Source organism: Scyliorhinus torazame, chromosome 1 (assembly GCF_047496885.1).
Source record: "Scyliorhinus torazame isolate Kashiwa2021f chromosome 1, sScyTor2.1, whole genome shotgun sequence".
Lineage (NCBI taxonomy): Eukaryota > Metazoa > Chordata > Chondrichthyes > Carcharhiniformes > Scyliorhinidae > Scyliorhinus > Scyliorhinus torazame.
In genome coordinates, this window is record NC_092707.1 from 71,379,552 (window position 1) to 71,396,633 (window position 17,082).

The 17,082-nt window shown below is 49.1% G+C and overlaps 1 long non-coding RNA gene across 4 annotated transcripts in view; it reads left to right on the plus strand.

The window, feature by feature from the left end:
* Positions 1-17,082, plus strand: part of LOC140408834 (uncharacterized) — a 99,236-nt gene that overhangs the window by 32,772 nt on the left and 49,382 nt on the right. For all 4 annotated transcript variants that reach the window (XR_011940217.1, XR_011940213.1, XR_011940214.1 and 1 more), the window contains exon 3: positions 15,139-15,363. This is a non-coding gene — a long non-coding RNA (uncharacterized lncRNA). The remainder of the gene's footprint in view (positions 1-15,138; positions 15,364-17,082) is intronic.

Consider the following 17,082-nt stretch of genomic DNA (forward strand, 5'->3'; position numbering starts at 1 on the left):
GGATCAGTACAAATACACTGCACCTGCTTCAATCATGGGATGTTTATTTTAGTTTTGTAGGCCTCTAGCCAGCTTTTGAAACATAAAGCTTATTTTAATGATTCAGCCATTGGGGATGCAACATAGTTTATTCTTACAGTGATGACCTTAAATATATTGTAATATATTACAAGCCTGCGGTGGCTGCTCGATCAATGTTTAAGGATCATTCCCCCAAATTCAGACGAAACACAGATCAACCTCACACTGACCCAAAGATAAGTGTCAAACACAGGCTGTGCATTATTTGCTCACAAAGGCAATGGAAATCCTTCAAGGGAGCAGTGATAAGAGTTAGTTTTATATGTTTACAATATTTGGCATAGCTTTAAGCTTTTCCAGAAATAAATAATGTGATCTGGAATAGGATGGATTATTAGGTCAGTTAAATCTACACTATTTCTGTAAATTGCATGTCAATTATATGCGTACCTGAACTCACGCAATAAACTCTCCTCTTGACAGCAAGTACATTGTGCAGTAGAAAATGAAACTCATGCAATTGGTGGGTTGAAATCCTTTATATAAACTGTGGATTAGCTGCCAGTCTCAGAATGTAAATAAAAGCTTATACCCTTTATTTTCTATTTTTACAAGACATTTTGCCATCCTTTTATAGAGTTTCAGGAGTGCTTCAACCAATAACACGATTGATTGATTTCTGATTTACAATGGAAGCGCTTCCATTGCTTTGTAAATGGAGAATACAATTGTAAATAAAAGCATCGAGAAATAACTTGCACTCTGCTCAGACTGAAACTAGACTAGAGCCAGATTTTTCCCCTCTTAACCTATCAACCTAATGCATTAGTTCAGGGTGGTCACACTGTTGGGAGTAATGCTAGGAGCTTTATCAGGAAGGTTTAAGTATCAAATGAGCCATTACTCTGATATTAGCAGACAAATTCTTAATATATTTATATTCTTTCATTATTTAAGTCGGCAGGAACCTATTTGTTTTCATATACAGCATGCCAAAATATTGAGCCAAGTGATATTATTACAAATATGCAAAGCACCTATGCAATGCTCAATAGTTTCACTGTTTAAACCTGTATTCAACATAGCCAGTCAGTATTTATTTTTGACACATTTTTGTTGTCTTTGTGAAGGAGCCAATATACAGGATGCATGAATTCAACATTAATATGGGGGTTGCAGTGAATATGATAATAAGCGATGGAATTCCACACGATTGGAACTGGACATTATTGTCTTTCTCACCTGCCCATATTTGCGTGTCTCTGATTTTTTTTAGTAGTGAGATGAGATGAGGCCAGATATAACTCATTAAGCTGCTTTACTTCATAGGCAGAAAGTCGACTTGCAACATTCACATGAATCCATGTAATAGGTCATAAACTAATATAAATACAATGCACTATTCCTGGCCAGCTTTCTAGTTTTGACCAACCTGTTGTGTTGGGCACGCTGGATCCATGGAACACATACAGGTCACCAACACTTGAAATAGTGCAACACTATTTTATTGAGTCATTAACAGTTTAACATACTCTCACTGTGGGTTAACATGATACTAGCTTTAACTAAAGACCTTTGCCTTGTCCTAACCAGTCGATGCACTCAGCACATGGTGAATGACTGTGCTGCAGGCTGTGAGTTCTGTCCTACTAGGAAGCTGCAGCTCGAATGAGCGGGAACTCTGATGCCCCCTGTCTTTATAGTGCGTGTGCTCTCACTGGTGATTGGCTGCGGTGTTGTGTGTGTTGATTGGTCCCACTGTGTGTCCATCAGTGTGTGTCTGCACCATGATATACTGGTGTATATTATGACACAACCCTGGAAAAACATTTTTTTCTCCTTCCTTCTTGCTTGGCGACTGATTATTCTTGAATCTCCTCCTTTCTTTCTCCCGAATTCATAGGACATTGGTGCCTCAGGTTGCATTCAGCCAGCAGGACTGTTAACCAAACTGACTAGTCTCTTCTCCCGAAAGTATATTTTCTGATTGTTGGACATATATGAAAATAATTGTTTACACTATAATAAATCTGGGTGTTTACATTTCCACCTGAGATGAGATAACTAGATATTTAACATCTGCCATCACTGTGGAACTTCCTCAATGCTTGCATCATGAACGTTCATCCTCCCCCTCACCCAACCCCACCCATTCAGTCTCAGTGCATCAGTGCGTGGGAATTCACTTTGCTGTGAAAAAAAACTAATTCTGAGAAACTCTCTTGGAAAAATATGATCAAAATCAGAATCCTGTGGCAACTTCTGGATTATGAACCCTCTTGAATGGCAAGATTTGAAAACAATAAATGATATTGGGTTATATACTCATTTTATGTGCTAACCAACAGCAATTTTTGGCACCCAGGGTGGCACCCTAAATACTGGCAAAAGGGATATTTATGGAAAGATATGGGGCAGGATTCTGTGCCGGCCGGATGCTCCATTTTGCCGGCAGCCCGGGGGTTTCCCGACAGCATGGGGCTGCCCCATAATGGGAAACCCAACTGACTGGCTGGGGTCACGGAGCATCCCGCCAGTGGGCTGAAATGGAAATGTGGCGCGGCGGGGCGGAGAATCCAGCCCATGAGCTTTGCATCCTGAATTGCATTGGCACAATTAATAAACCCATACCTCAAGAAATCATCTTCATACTGCTTTGTTCCTGATTACAGCTTATTCTGAATGGATTGTTCACCAGTGGCCTTGGACCAGCAATGCTGGCAGCTACAAAATGGAGGAATCTCTCTCGCACCCAGGGCATGTGACGTCAGTGTACAGGGAATGTGACCTGCTCTCTGCAGCTCCTTCTGGAGAGAAGACTCCATCGATTTTTTAAAAGAATCTGGTCCGAGGGTGGCAAGGTGGCATTGCAGCCTCATGGCGTAGAGGACCCGCGTTCGATCCTGGCCCCCGGGTCACTGTCTGTGTGGAGTTTGCACATTCTCCCTGTGTTTGCGTGGGTCTCACCCCCATATCCCAAAGATGTGCAGGGTAGGTGAATTGGCCATGCTAAATTGCCCCTTAAGTGGAAATGAAAAGAATTGGGTACTCTAAATTTATTTTACTAATCTGCTCCTGGGTCTACCTTGCTGGGCCTGTGCACTAAAGAGGGGGCACGCATGCGGCGGATGGCTGGCATTCTGAAAGGCAGTCGCGGCAGGCATTTTTAAAAGCCAATCGTGGCCATTGGGCACTTCTTACTGCAATCGGGGATGACCCCGCAACCCTCCTGACGCCCGCCCATGACCCACCCGCGGGTCGCTACCCTGAGCTTGAAAATAACTGCACTATGCTGCTGCCTCCCCATATGCTTTTTCACATTTCAATCGGAACTTGACAAGTGTGGCTGACTTGTTTCATAACAAGAACATTGTGAACTTTACTTGAGTTTTTTTTATTACTCAGCTTACATAACATTATTTATTACACATACTTTCCGTTTATAGTCATGCATTACAGGTATGTTTCTCTCTAAATTAACCTGAGGTACCAGCACCGAAAAGCCTTGTTTTCCAATCAATTTTTACTTCTTACAGCGGAGTGGGAGAATAATTTATTTTCAGCAACAGCAGAAACAACTTTAATTCACATAGGTAAGTCTTACCTATTCACATTAAGAACACAAAAGCAACACAAGAGTTGTTTGCTTTTGGAAGGAATCTATTCTTAAAGGTTAGACTCCTGTTTGCCATACAATTTATTCCAGAATGAATCCAGTCTGGATTCAACTTGAAAGTTAAATTGCTGTGGAAAACTCTCACAGCTTGAAGCCATGAATTTCATTTGAATGTGACATTGGTAAGTACACATTTTAGGTAGCAGAGCATTTTTTGCTTTCAAACCTGTTATTATAATAGCGTCTTTGCAATAAGACATGGGGAGTGCTTGCTGAATGTTGGTAAGGTCAATGTCAATGAGATTCATTTTATGAAGATCCCTGGATCATTCTAGCTCGCTGTAGAAATAGTGAAGCCTGCTTAGTTTCAACATTAGCCAAAGCATTGGTGCTTTTTTGCTCCTCTTTTCTTCCAGTTGGAAAAGATGACTATCTTGCTAATTTGTTTTCTTGAATTTAGTAGAAACTTGATTGTTAGCAGAAGGTTGATAATCTTGAACCAAAACCCGAACATGTTCGAAACACTCAATAGGTCAGGCAACATCTGTGTGAAAAGAATGGAGCGGGGGGTATTTGGGGGATTGATACTTCTTAAGAACTGTAATTCCAATTCCAGATCCAGTCTTGACAAGTATAAACTCTTCTCTCCACATTGGTTGCCTGACATAGAGGTTCTATCTCACATTTTGTTTTAATTGTTTGAGGTCTGCAGCACCTGTGCTTTGACTGATAAGCTTGCCTCTGCTTGAGTGCTTATATGCAGAATTCTTTGATCCCTTTGTAATAGGTTGAACAAGCAATGTAACAACATGCTGCCTAATTACTCAAATACAGAAATTGTGCCTAGACTAGCCCAACACTCCCAACATAGTGGTAGTATTATATACAAAACAATTGGCATAGGGTAAAAGGGAATATCAATGAGATAACATTTGATCCCATTGGCTAATCCTTCCTAGATGTTTTGATGATTTAGGTTTCATGTCTTTAGCAGAATAAATGGTGCACAGCTTGGAGTGATCCATATTGATATGATTCCAAAAACTGGTGGCTACCAATGTGGTGACGAGCTCATCAGAAAATAAAGGATTTATTTTAATTTTCATATTTCCTATAAACATGACCGTAAGACTTCCGGTTGTAGAAATCTTAGAATTTGCAGTGCAGAAGAAGGCCACCTAACCTTTTGGACACCAAGGGGCAATTTAGCATGGCCAATCCACCTAACCTGCACATCTTTGGACGGTGGGAGGAAACCAGATCACCCGGAGGAAACCCATGCAGACGCAGGGAGAAAGTGCAAACGCCAAAGTGCAAAGCCCTTTTCAGTTTTTACCTGTTCACCACACCATATCCAAAGCAAAGAGAATCAAAGCCCTTAATGAAGAATTCATTCCAAAACTTGTACAAATTTCCTGATTTTTTTTCTCAAGCTAAGAAACCACAACAGATGTTTGACTTCAAATGCGCAGCTTGATTTGAAAACAGCAAAAGTGACAAATAGCTGGCTTTTATTTTCCTGATAAAAACAACAACATTTAATTAGATAAAATGATGATGACAATTCCTGAACAGAACCTATTTTGTGTCGTCTTATGGGAGTCTGTAAAATGGAAATATGTGCCTCAGCAGTTAAATGCAACAAAATACTTAAGCATAAATGTCAATAATAATTAGATTGCCCAGTCTCTCTGCTGACCTGACATCCTGACATTCTCTACAGCCCTATGTTGGAGTGTTCAGTTTTATGAATTCAAAATAATGTTTGGCATTAGGACTGAAAACAGATCACAATAATATTACAAGAGTCTCTGTGGGAATCGAAATACAATTAAATGGAGCAGATGGGCTTTTCTATAGTCAGATACCTCATGGATCACTTGTTCATTCTCCAGTTATGGTTGACATCAGTTTGGCATGTTTCAGGAAACTCTTTGTATGAAAGATGAGATGAAATATGTAAAACCAACATTCATGCAATATCAATTTCAAACCTATAGGTTCCAATAAACCTTTGCAAAAATACACGTATTTCATTTCCCTTTTTAAGCTGGTGAGTTCAAAATGTATTCTTATTTATTTTTGAAAATATTGCAACCATGAATTGAGCATAGATTGAAAAATTGTGGGCTGGAGTTTCCAATCAATAATGTTCAGGGCAGAGCTTGTGTTAGATAATATGCAATTACGTTTGAGTTCAAATTTGAGGGGAGAAAATAACTTTACAAAACGGGTGCAATTTTGGGTGCAATGTTTGCTAATTGCAGCCAAAACAGAAACGATTCCATTCTATAGGATTCAACCTTCACAAAAGAAGGGAGAAATCCCAATTTTCAGGTCTTTTGGTATGTTTTACAATGCAGAGTACACCGGATCTGTCAAGGCTTTGGGAAGAACGTTTCTTATTAGCCTGATCAAAAAATCCTAGAGCATTCATATTTCAGTGAAATAATGTACAATTTTAGTGGAAACTTAAGTTTTCAGAAGCAAGTGAAGAATGTGAAGCAAAGAACCAAATATCTGGAAGGGCAAGCGGTGGAATAACAGTGGGGGTCAGGGGTGCTCAACTAAAATAATTAGCAGTTAGTTCAGAAGGCCCCCCCCTTCCTAACCTCATCCAAGGTTTGCTCTATATTCAATCCCCTGGAGTAGATGTAATAATCAAATAAAATCTGGGAGCATCGTTAATGGGTGAGTCAGGGAAGAGAGAACAATAGCAGGGGCTTGATTTCTGTGGGGTGGTATTTTTTGTGTGAATTCCTGAATAGAAACTTTCATTACAAGGCTGCTTGCTATTTTGGCGGATTCGCAACCTCCCCTCACAGCAGTAAGCTGAGCAGAAGTAAACTAGAGATTGCGGTGAATTTTGATTGCTACTTAAAAGCATATTACACTTTACTATAATGAAAGCAAAATACTGTGGATGCTGGAACCTGAAGCAAAAACAGAAATGGCTGAAAGATCTCAGCAGGTTTAGCAACATCTGTGGGGAGAGAAAGGGGCACGTTTTAACAAAGAAAGAGTCCCATTTTGGGCCCAAATAGCAGGATGTTTCTCATAGCCTGCAGTGCTGAGAACGACCCAGCTATTAAACAGGACTTTTTTTGGGGGGCCCCGCTGAGGCCACACTTTTAGTACAGGAAGACATTGAGGCATCATTTTTAGATGCCTCTCGTGAGATTCAATGGCCTCGTCACGTCACCCAGTTGGGCAAGGTGAGGCTGCTTTACCCATCGTTAATGTTTCCGTTTTGTGTGACTCATACAGCATGGCAGCACTACTGCCTCACAGCACTTGATCCCTGATACATCCTGAAATTTGTCATTGTGTGACAGCTAGCTCACACCACACCTTAATTTGAAGTAACTGCGTGGAGCCCATCCAAATTGTCAAACCCATAGGTTTTAGTACCTTGTGGCAAGTTCACATTATAGTAATCAACAGTTAGGACTAAAACTGTGCCCTAAAACAAGACTTCAAACTGCACAGCACGCATTTAGTGCCCATTTTTATACTTTCACCAAAATAGCCCCCATCACTCCACCAAGAACTGTTTCCAAGGCGATAATTTTGGTTCATAGAGTTTATTTTCCATCTAAAAGATTACGAGATTCTCCACTTGCTGACGCAGAAATTGTGAAACGCGTTTGGGCGGATAATAGCTTCCGACGCCGAATTCGGGGTAGGCGCTGGTTTGAAGCCAAATCGGGATGCTCCGGCCCCCGAAAATGGCGTAAAGGCGCCGCTCGCCGCGCAGAGTGAAAGTACAGTAGGCATATCATTAGCTTCCGGAATTCACTGCCTCCAATGAGCTGATTTCCCGACGCGTCGTTCACTTGTGGTTTTGTAAATTGTGAACTTGGTGCCCTGCCTGCTCAGTGAGAGAGAGGAGGTAAGAAATGACGCGAAGTGACTGCGGGCTGCTGGCCCTCACCGGCCATGCTGGCTGCGGGGGGGGTTTGCGGCCAGGGCCGGGGAGGGAGGAGGAATGGTGGGGAGAGGGAGGGTGGCTGAGCAGCCACAGGACTGGGGCGGTGCCATCTTGCTGAACATCCACCGCCCTCCCACCCTGGCTCCTGGTTCTACACAGTGGCACCGGCCGCACCCCACCTCCCTGCCACAGCGCGCACCCCCCCGGCCCCGAGCACCCCGCCCAACCGGCAGCCACCCACCAGGGGACCACCCAGGGCCACACCCAAGGCAGCCCCCAGTGAGGGCAGTGCCAGCCAATGGTGCCCCTGGCAGCAGGGATGGGTGCCAGGACCGCGGGTACCGCTGGGGCCGGATAACGATGGGGCAGGGGTGTGGGGATGGGTGGGGGGGGGGGGGCATGCGTGGGTGGGGCCCGCTGAGCCAACTAGGGCTACCGTGTAGCCCATGGTACCTGGATGGGCACGGAAGTATGCACCATGCTAATATGTTGGCCTTTTACCCCCTGCAGACAATGGCATTCGGACACTAACCTGCAATGCTGGCCATTGTGGTGATGGCCACAGCCCTGCGAGATAACCTGCGGCCGCATGAGCCTGAGCTGCCTGGAGAGGAGGGGGAAGCTGCAGCAGAGGAATGGGCTGCAAAGGACCGTGCTGCAGAGGGGTAGATGGCGGCTGCACTGGCTGGAGGGCTGGCCACCCAGCAGGCCGAGGAGGAGGTGCTATGGAAGCGCCGCACGAGGCCCTGCATGTACCGGCACTGCATGTCGTTCAAGGACCTGCTGGAACGGGCATGCAGCCAGAGACTGCAGATGAGCAGGGGGACTGTGCAACACATCTGTCAGATGATGGCACACCTGGCACCACAGGGGTATGGGGGAGGACATCCGCTCCCGGTGATCGTCAAGGTGACGGTTGACTTAACGTTTACACGGCGGGATCCTTCCAGGCGCCGAGTGGGGACCTGTCCGGTATCTCGCAGGCCTCGGTGCACAGGTACACCCGCGCCATCATGGATGCCCTAAACGCCCAGCCGGACCAGTACATCCAGTTCCATGTGGAACGAGCCCACCAGGATGCCCGGGCAGTGGGGTTCGCTGCCATCGCCGGAATGCTCCGGGTTCAGGGGGTGATCGACGGAATGCATGTTACCCTATGGGCACCGATGGATAACAGGTCGCTCTACACCAACCAAAAGGGGTTTCACTCCACGAACATACAGCTGGTCTGCGATCAACAGCTGCGCATTGTGCATGTCTGCGCCCGATACCTGGGCATTGTACATGACTCATTTATCCTGGCACATTCGGTGATCCCTGACATGTTCGAGGGGCATCCCCCCTGGCTGAGGGTTGGCTGCTGGGCGATGGGGGTTACCTGCTGCGGTAGCCTATCCGGAGGCCATAGACCGATGCAGAGACCCAAGCCAATGACCCCCCATGCAGGACCAGGGGTGTGGTCGAGCAGTGCTTCGGCATCCTGAAGATGCGCTTCAGGTGCCTGGAACGCTCTGGAGAGGCCCTCCAGTACGAGGCTGAGAGGGTCGCGTGCATCGTGGTGGCCTGCTGCATCCCCCACAGTATAGCACAGCAGAGGGGCGATGTGCTGGAGGAGGAGGATGAGGAGGAAGGGCAGGCCTCGTCTGACGAGGAGGATGCAGAGGAGGGGGATGATGAGCAGGACATGGGGCCCAGGCAGGAAGGGAAGGCCGCACAAAGCCATTGCTATCGCCAGGGCCAGCGCGCATGGCACGCTCTGATTGCTACATGGTTCACTGACTAGGCGGGGGGGGGGGGCTGCCGCTGGTTAGAGGCACGGACATCACATCCCAGACCCACACCCCCTCACCTCCCACACCACCAAACCGCCCGCATGCAAACCACCTCCATGATACATACCTTTGGCACGAATAGCTGGGGGCCCTGGGTTTGCGGTAACGGCAGGTCTGGTCCATGGGATGGAGGATGATGACAACCCGCTCTGCGATGAGCTCTGGTGCTCCACATCGTATGACAATGTTTGACTCAAGCCCACAGTAGCACCTGGGCTACTGGGTGATGCCTACATGCGAGCTGGCCAGTCCACCCTGCGGTGGGGGTGCTGGGGGCAGTCGGGGCAGGGGTGGGGGGAGGGAGGGAGGATGGGGAGGCAGTCAACCCACGGGGCTTGCACTGGTCCCCAACTCCCACCGGCCAGCACTGACCAGCCCACGGCCACCCACCGAGACAGGTTTCAACAGTGTTAACAGGTGTTTATTGTGGAGAAATATATCCAGTCTGTGCCCGAGCCCCAGAACTCAACTGTGCCCTGCACCCGTGCCAAATTAACTGGTGTCTAACATTCTGGCCTTACAGGCCCTCACACTACGCCTAGGTGTTTCCCCAGATGGTACAGCAGGGGTGGAGGCAGCCTGCTGTGACTCCTGCCCTGTGACAAGGGTCCCCGTTGGCACGTGTCTCCTGGGGTGACCTGGCCTGGATGGGCACGGCCGCTGCTTGGGTGTCCTGGGTGGCGTGGTGCTGCCCTGTTCTGCCCGCCCGCCATCTGGCGCTGCTAGTCCTGGAGGACCGCTTTGGTCTCGAACAGGGTCTGCACATTCTTGGCCATGGAGCACAGGGAGTGGACCATCTCCGTCTGGGGCTGTGCCACATCATGTACGACTGTGCCACCACCCTGAGCGTCTATGTCATATCAGCCAGTGACTGGGCCACCTCCGCCTGGGACTGGGCCACCTCCCTCTGTGTCTGCGCAATGCTGGCCAGCGCCGCCGATGTTCCCAGCCATGGCGTGCTATGACTGGGCCCCGCTGAGGAGCACCGCCGCAATGGCCAGGTGACTCTGGCACATGGCCGCCTGTGAGAGGGCACCACTGTCCTGGGCCTCGGCCCCCGCCTGTACAGAATGCCCAAGGCCTCGCACACTCTGACCCATATCCGACACTGTCAGCCCCAATGCCTCCACCGCGGATGCTACCGGTGCGCTGTTGGCCTGGGTGGCACGCATGACCGGCACCACCCCCTGCTTCTGCACGCGGATGGACTCCTCCACCTGCGCCTGCAAGTGCTGGATGCCTGTTGTCATCCCCTCCAGTAGTCTCTGGGTCTATGATTGCATCTGCACTGTGGCTGAGACTGGATGTTCCAGACGCCCGGGACCCATCTGGGAGGCAGCTGGTTCCTAGGGCTGGCCTGCCCTCGGACCTTCCAGCCCCTCGGCTATTCTACCTCCACCTGCTGTACCAGATGCGATATCTGGTGCGCACCAGATAGTGTCCCAGGAGCCTCTTCACTAATGTGCCCAACCAAGGTCTCTGGGATGCTGGAGGGTGTAGGAGAAAGCAGTGACGGAAAGTGCATGTCCTCCTCCAACCCGAGCTCCTGGTATCCTCGAGCAGAGGGCTGGTGTTCGGGCTGCACTCACTGCCAGTGCTCGGCCATCTGGGGGGTACCGGCTCTGGCACTGGCTGGGGGCGGGGGGCTATGGATGGACCAGCCCCATCTCCGACTGCTCCTGTAAGACACAAGACGACATGTATGTTTTGACAGGGGGCCGGGGGGTGCGTGTGGTGTGGGGTTTTGGGGGGTAAGGATGAAGGGGGTGAGTGGGCTGTGGGAGCTGTGGGTTAAGAGGGGTGAGGGGGGTGAGGGGGTGAGGGGTCGAGGGGGGCATGGGGTCGAGGGGGGCATGGGGTGAGGTGGGTGGGGGATGGGGTGAGGTGGTTGGGGGTTGGGGTGGGGGGTGAGGGGTATGTGGGGGGGAGGTGAGGGGGTGCGGATTGGGATGGAGAGGGGGGTGTGGGTTGTGGGGATGAGGAGGATGTGGGGCTGAAGGATGGGGGGGTGAGGGGTGTGTGGGCTGAGGGGGGTGCGAGGGGTGTGGGGGGTGCCCGCACTAAGCCGGATCTCACTTGCTCATCCGCCGCCGTCGGCAACCTCCCTTTCCTCCGGGTTGCCGACCACGTCCAGTGTCCTGTACTCGGGCACGGTGAAGGGCCACAGCTCTGGTGGTCCCCCTCCGGTCTTCACCCGCTCCCGGCAGTTGTGGCGGTCTTCTCCTGGGGGTGGGGGGGGGGGGGGGGGTGGTGAGGGGGGGGGGGGGGGGGCGGGCGGGGAAGGACACACACCAAAACCGTTAGACGTTCCGACACAAGCAGCCAGGGATTGGTTAGATGATGGCATCAGTGGCCAGGACACCTGGCCATTGCGGCTGGAATGGGTGCGCATGTGGGGCATCGTGTGGATTTGGCTGTCCCCCAGGGGGGAGGGGGAGGGATATGGGGGTGGGGTGGGTGCGGGGTTATTGCCAGGGGCACAGTGCTGCCTACTCACCCTGGCCGCCCTGAGAATGTTGTGCAGTTTCTTCCAGCACTGCATGCCAGTCTGGACTACGTCACCCACGGCGCTGACCGCCTCTGCCACCTGGGTGCTGGCACAGCAAACTGTGGTGCCTGGCTGCCTTCCTCCCTGGCCCAGGGTACAGGGTCATCCTTCTCTCCTCCACGGTGTCCAGGAGGGTGTCCAGCTCAGCTGAACCGTGAGCTGTTCTCCTTCCAGCCATCTTACTGGCTGGGATGGTGTGTGTGTGGGGAAGGACCGTTTAAGTGCGGCTGCGGAGTGTGAGACTCATGTGCGCCAATCAAAGACCCTGCGAGTCCGGCACCGTTTTGCATGGGACCGGTTGCTTTCGACGAGGTGATGGTGCTAGCCCATTTAGGGTTGCTAAATAGGTGCAACTGTTGCACCATTCTTCCTATCGTAAAACACCACTATTCCCACGCCGGCGTCAGCACTAGTCTCAAAATCGGAGAATGCAGCCCCACCTTTAATGGAAGCACTCCATTTCTTTGTTGATTCAAACTTTGAAATGAAGCTGGGTTGCTGTAATATGACAATATTGCAATATTATGCTAGACTGTAATTTTTTTCAAATGTAGGAAACAGACTCATCAAAAAGTATCATCATTAATAGGGAGTGGTAACTGCTCCCGAAATAATACCGAGTTCAAAGAATCATAGTGTTAGAGCGCAGTAGGAGGTTATTTGGCACAGCCATCTCTTTGAAAAAGTTATCCAATTTGTCTCCTGCACAAAGCCCAACAAATAATTCCTTTTCAAGTATTTATGCAATTTGCTTTTGGAGGATCTGCTTCTCCCTTTCAGGCCGTACATTTCAGATCATTATTTGTTTTTCTTTTTTTCAATTTAGAGTACCCAATTCATTTTTTCCAAAAAAGGGGCAATTTAGCATGGCCAACCCACCCATCCTGCACATCTTTGGGTTGTGGGGGCGAAACCCACGCAAACATGGGGCGAATGTGCAAACTCCACACAGACGGTGACCCAGAGCTGGGATCGAACCTGGGACCTTGGCACCGTGAGGCAGCTGTGCTAACCACTGCGCCACCGTGCTGCCCTTACATTTCAGGTCATAACAACCAGTTGCATATACAATGTTTTCACCTCTGGTTCTTTTGTCAATCACCATTTTTTTAAAAAGCCCAGTTAATTTTCGTTATCAAATCCCTTCATGGTGCTCATTGATAGGTACATGGATTACGGTAAAATGATATAGTGTAGATTTATTTGTTCTTAAGGGCAGCACGGTAGCATTGTGGATAGCACAATTGCTTCACAGCTCCAGTGTCCCAGGTTCGATTCTGGCTTGGGTCACTATCTGTGCAGTGTCTGCACATCCTCCCCGTGTGTGCGTGGGTTTCCTCCGGTTTCCTCCTACAGTCCAAAGATGTGCAGGTTAGGTGAATTGGCCATGATAAATTGCCCTTAGTGTCCAAAATTGCCCTTAGTGTTGGGTGGAGGTGTTGACTTTGGGTAGGGGGCTCTTTCCACAAGCCGGTGCAGACTCAATGGGCCGAATGGCCTCCTTCTGCACTGTAAATTCAATGATAATCTATGATTAAACTAGGACAAAGGTTCGGCACAATATCATGGGCCGAAGGGCCTGTTCTGTGCTGTATTTTTCTATGTTCTATTTTTCTATGTTCTATGTTCAACATCTTGGGCGAAATTCTCCCCCAACGGCGCGATGTCCGCCGACTGGCGCCCAAAACAGCGCCAATCAGACGGGCATCGCACCGCCCCAAAGGTGCGGAGTGCTCCGCATCTTTGGGGGCCGAGCCCCAACATTGAGGGGCTAGGCCGGCGCCGGAGGGATTTCCGCCCCGCCAGCTGGTGAAAATGGCGTTTGTTGCCCCGCCAGCTGGCGCGGAAATGACATCTCCGGGCGGCGCATGCGCGGGAGCGTTAGCGGCCGCTGACAGTTTCCCGCGCATGCGCAGTGGGGAGAGTCACTTCCGCCTCCGCCATGGTGGAGACCGTTGCGGAGGCGGAAGGGAAAGACTGACCCCACGGCACAGGCCCGCCCACGGATCGGTGGGCCCCGATCGCGGGCCAGGCCACCGTGGGGGCACCCTCCCGGGGTCAGATCGCCCCGCGCCCCCCCCAGGACCCCGGAGCCCGCCCACGCCGCCTTGTCCCGCCGGTAAATACCTACTTTAATTTACGCCGGCGGGACAGGCAATTTCTTGGCGGGACTTCGGCCCATCCGGGCCGGAGAATTGAGCGGGGGGGCACGGCCCGATTCCCGCCCCAGCCGAATATCCGGTACCGGAGACTTCGGTGGGGGCGGGGGCGGGATTCACGGCGGCCAACGGCCATTCTTCGACCCGGCGGGGGGTCGGAGAATGACGTCCCTCTTTTTTAAAAATAAATTTAGAGTACCCAAATCATTTATTTTCCAACTAAGGGGCAATTTAGCGTGGCCAATCCACCTACCCTGCACATCTTTGGGTTGTGGGGGTGAGACCCACATAGACATAGTGAGAATGTGCAAACTCCAAATGGACAGTGACCCGGGGCTGGAATCGAACCTGGGTCCCCGGTGCCGTAATGCAGTAGCGCTAACCACTGTGTCGCCATGCTGCCGTTGTTGAACATTGCTATCAAATCTCCTTATCATCTTCTGCTCAAAGAAGAACAACTTTAGTCTCTCCACATAACTGTAGCCCTTCATCCTCTGGTAAATTTCCCTTGCGCCCTCTCTAAAGTCTTAGCATCCTTTCTAATGTGCGGTTCTATCGGCCCGAATATCAAAGCTGGGGAATAATCAGGATTTGATGGAGGTTTAGAAGACCTTCTTTGTTTTTGCACTTTAAGCTCTATTTACAAAGCAAGCATCCCACTTGCTATTTTAACAGCCTTCGTTAAAGACCTGTGTATACATAAATCACAGATCTCCCTGTTCCAGCACACCTTTTACCATTTTCTTGACACTGTCTCTCTTCACTCTTCCTTTGAAAATGAATAACCTGAGTTAGCCTTCAAGTGGATTTTGATGTTAATATTATACAAGTGCATGAATTTAATTGAACATTGCATTTTTTGAAACAAAAAATTGACAAGATGCTTGATTTGAATGAAACAGATGGATATTTTTATGTCTATAAAATTGTGTTATTCCTTCATTAAAATATGCAGATCAATTTAGCTGAAATGAAAGTTCCACAAATCTGCGGCTTACGACCCATTTGTTTATTTTTAATGTAAAATCTAGGTACCAACGGGACCATTGTTACTTTCTAGCGCCAGAGGAGAGAGTCGGGAGATTTTAAAAGTGCGGGAGGAGAGAGCCGGGACAGCGAAACAGCGCCGGAGGAGAGAGCCGGGAGATTTAAAAAGCGCGGGAGGAGAGAGCCGGGTCAGCGAAAACAGCGCCGGAGGAGAGAGCCGGGAGATTTAAAAAGCACGGGAGGAGAGAGCCGGGACAGTGCTGGGAGAGGTGAGTGCACAAAAGGTGTGGCAGGAGTGCCTTTAGTCACGGAGTGCTGATTGGAACAGAGTGCATCTGAGTTTAGGTGAGTGACTGAGTTCGGGTGAGTGGCTGTGTTTTTGTTGGTGTTCGCGTTTATCCTTGAGGTTCTATAAAGAAAATGTAAAAAAAAATATTTAAATTAATTAACTAGTTGAATATGGCTGGACGGGTGATGTGCTGTTGCTGTATGATGATGGAACTGGTGGATCCCATTGAGACCGTCAGTGACCACATCTGCCGCAAGTGTTGGCTGCTCGAGGAATTTCGGCTCAGAATTGATGAGCTGGAGACCGAGCTGCACACACTGCGGTACATCAGGGAGGGGGAACATTACCTGGACGCTTTGTTTCAGGAGGCAGTCACACCCGGTAGAATAAGTTCTGTTAATTCGGACAGTGGTCAGGGACAGAGTGGTGTGACTGCAAGGGAAGCAGGTAGGGGGATCCTGAGTTTAGGAGTTGAGGAGCCTCAGCCCTTGACCTTGTCCAACAGGTATGAGGTACTTGCTCCCTGTGTGGATGAGGAGGAGGGCTGTAGGGAGGATGCGTTGACTGACCACTGCACCGCGGTACAGGAAGCCATTCAAGAGGGGGGAGTAAAAAGACAGGTGGTAGTTGTAGGGGATTCTATAATTAGGGGGATTGATGGCATCCTTTATAAGGCAGATCGAGAGTCCCGCATGGTATGTTGCCTGCCCGGTGCCAGGGTGAGGGACATCTCTGATCAGTTTGAAAGGATTTTGGAGAGGGAGGGGGAGGATCCAGTTGTTGTGGTCCACGTTGGGACTAACAACATAGGTAAGACTAGGAAAGAGGACCTGTTTGGGGATTATCAAACACTAGGGACTAAATTAAAGAGCAGGTCCTCCAGGGTTATAATCTCTGGATTACTACCCGAGCCACGTGCCAATTGGCATAGGGTTGAGAAAATTAGAGAAGTTAACACGTGGCTAAAGGAGTGGTGCGGGAAAGAGGGATTACATTTCATGGGGCATTGGCATCAGTACTGGGGCAGGAGGGACCTGTACCGTTGGGACGGTCTTCACCTGAACCATTCTGGGACCAGTGTTCTAGCGAATAGGATAAATAGGTTGGTCACAAGGACTTTAAACCAGCAAGTTGGGGGGAAGGGAAATGTAAAGCTATGGACAGTATAATGGTTAATGGAAAGCAAGGCAGCAGGTTACGTGACAGGTTATTATGTAGAGATATGGGTTCAAAGACAAGGAAAATTAGGAGAAAGGGTAAGAGGAAAAATAAATTGTGAAAAGTTACTGATCAAGGTGTTAGGATTCATAACAAAGACATAAAAAACAGCATAAGTGTACTTTACCTGAATGCTCGTAGCATACAAAATAAGGTAAATGAGTTGATGGCGCAAATCATCGTGAATGACTATGATTTAGTGGCCATTACTGAAACATGGTTAAAAGATGGTCACGACTGGGAGTTAAATATCCATGGGTATCAGACTATATGAAAGGATAGAATGGACGTTAAGGGCGGTGGTGTAGCTTTGTTGTTTAAGGATGGCATCCAGGCAATAGTAAGGGATGATATTGGTGCTATGGAGGACAAGGTTGAATCAATTTGGGTGGAAATCAAGAATAGTAAGGCGAAAAGGTCACTGATAGGAGTAGTCTATAGGCCACCAAATAGTAACAGGATGGTAGGGCAGGCAATAAGC